Here is a 2,500-nt window from a genome sequence, read left to right as displayed (position 1 = left end):
ATAATACGGATGCGTAGCGACGACGAGCGGTGAACTCTCTCGCATCGGGCTAGGCGCGCGCGCACATGAACATCACGTAATGTTTACTTACATATGTTTGTGTGTGCGTTACGCTTGCCGCGCAAGAAAACATTCACCGCCTGCCGGTCGCATCCGTCGGAGACGCGTCGTCTGTGCTTCCGATATATTTTATTATATCGTATACACGAACCGATGAGCTCGGACGAAGACCGCACTACGAAGACTCGCGTCTTAGCGATGCGTGTAATCTTTTCACACTCGTTTCATATTCAATACAATTCGATATATTTAAACGGACCGTAAACGCGCTCCGCGCGTACGCGGACGTGAGGGGTGCAGCACCCCGCCGTCCGTCGTCCGTCGCGAAGAACGTTCAACGGAAACCGTCAATTGTTCGAAAGAGCGCGCGCCCGCTCGCCCGCGCGCGGTAGTGCGGCAGCGGCAGCGCGACGACAGCGACGGCGGATAGTGAGAGAGAGAGAGTGAGAGCCGCGGCGGCGCGGACGAGAGACTCTTATTAGAGATCGTCCCATCGCACCGTCCGCGAGCTCGTTCATCACCCCCCACCAACCCGCCGCCGCCGCGTCGCGCGTCACCGCCGCGCGCATCGACCGGCGCGAGCGCACGTAGCGCGCGTTCTACACCGAACAGTGTGGTTTTTATATTTTAACAGCCGGCCCTCAGACAGGAGTGGTCCTGGATATTTCTCCACGGACCGCAATGTGCGTTCGAAATGTCGATGTTCAAATGTGTCCTGCAGTTCACACTATGACGCGCAGTTAACTGCGTTCTTCATCGACCCGCGAGCCAAGTGATCCACCGTCCAGGGTAATGGTTTTTTCTTAATGTTGTTATTACTTACGGTAGCGGCCTACGGCTCTCGCCGTCGGCCACTTGATTGTCCGTTTTTATGTATTAACGTCGAAAGTTGGTCGAATTCATGTGCGCCGAGGCGTTCATAAAGAAACGGCACCGAAAAAGCTTAACGCCCCGACGCGAATCCTTTAGAATGATGAACGACGACGACCCGCGCACCCCCCAACGAGCTGGCGTGACGCACGACATTGTCATCTTTCTAACCGCTTAAATTTCGTTTTGTATAGCGCCAACCGACAATAAAGGGCCTGAGCTAGGCAGTGGGGATTTTCACCGCTTCGAACGCTCCGTTTGGTATGCCCCGGTCGGCGCTCGTCTCTCGGCGTTTTTCCGCCACCCGGCCGCTTCGACGGCGGCGGAGGCAGCGGCGGCGGTAGCACTTTCGACGAATGCCACCACCGCCACCGGCCACCGCCACGGCGCCGTCGCCGCTGCGCCGTTAGGCGTAATAGACGCTAGAGACAATTATTTCACATTTTATTTTTTATACATATATACAAACACGCACACACACACGCACGCACACGCGCGCGCGCTCGTCCGCATTAGATACGAACAGCAGCGCGCGCGTACGTACATATATATGTATATATGTCGTATATATATATATCATTATGGATGTATTACATATATATATGTGTAAACACGGTATGTACGAAGTCGTCGTCGTCGTCGTCGTCGTCGTCGCAACAGCAACAACAGCAACAGCGGCGCAACAACGTTCGTGAACATATCACGCGTCTCGCACACATACACACACGTTAATGATCCTTCCGCAGGTTCCCCTACGGAAACCTTGTTACGACTTTTACTTCCTCTAAATGATCAAGTTTGGTCAACTTCCCAGCAACGCCGACGGCCGTGAAGCCACCGCGTGTCGGTCCGAAGACCTCACTAAATCATTCAATCGGTAGTAGCGACGGGCGGTGTGTACAAAGGGCAGGGACGTAATCAACGCGAGCTTATGACTCGCGCTTACTAGGAATTCCTCGTTTATGGGGGATAATTGCAAACCCCAATCCCCAGCACGAAGGAGTTTCAACGGGTTGCCCGGGCCTCTAGGCCAGGGAGAACATGCTGATTCCTTCAGTGTAGCGCGCGTGCGGCCCAGGACATCTAAGGGCATCACAGACCTGTTATTGCTCAATCTCGTGCGGCTCGAAGCCGCCGGTCCCTCTAAGAAGAATTTTAATACGTCGCCAGTGAGTTGCGCCACCGGAGCGGCGCACACCTAAATGACGACGCCTATTTAGCAGGCTAGAGTCTCGTTCGTTACCGGAATTAACCAGACAAATCGCTCCACCAACTAAGAACGGCCATGCACCACCACCCACCGAATCAAGAAAGAGCTGTTAATCTGTCAATCCTTCCGGTGTCCGGGCCTGGTGAGATTTCCCGTGTTGAGTCAAATTAAGCCGCAGGCTCCACTCCTGGTGGTGCCCTTCCGTCAATTCCTTTAAGTTTCAGCTTTGCAACCATACTCCCCCCGGAGTCCAAAATCTTTGGTTTCCCGGAAGCTGCCCGCCGAGCCATCGTAGTAACGTCGGCGGATCGCTAGATGACATATTTACGGTTAGAACTAGGGCGGTATCTAATCGCCTTC

The 2,500-nt window shown here is 54.2% G+C and overlaps 1 non-coding gene across 1 annotated transcript; it reads right to left on the bottom strand.

Annotated features, from left to right (window-relative positions):
• Positions 1 to 695: 695 nt before the first annotated feature.
• Positions 696 to 852, bottom strand: LOC137930746 (5.8S ribosomal RNA). Its single transcript, XR_011108914.1, has one exon. It is a non-coding gene; the product is annotated as a 5.8S ribosomal RNA (ribosomal RNA).
• Between the last annotated feature and the right edge of the window lie 1,648 nt (positions 853 to 2,500).

Source organism: Battus philenor, unplaced genomic scaffold (assembly GCF_028537555.1).
Source record: "Battus philenor isolate CCGP_79_NKW_IND1 unplaced genomic scaffold, ilBatPhil1.0.hap1 SCAF_62, whole genome shotgun sequence".
NCBI classification, from domain to species: domain Eukaryota; kingdom Metazoa; phylum Arthropoda; class Insecta; order Lepidoptera; family Papilionidae; genus Battus; species Battus philenor.
This window is presented reverse-complemented; position numbering and strand designations above follow the sequence as displayed.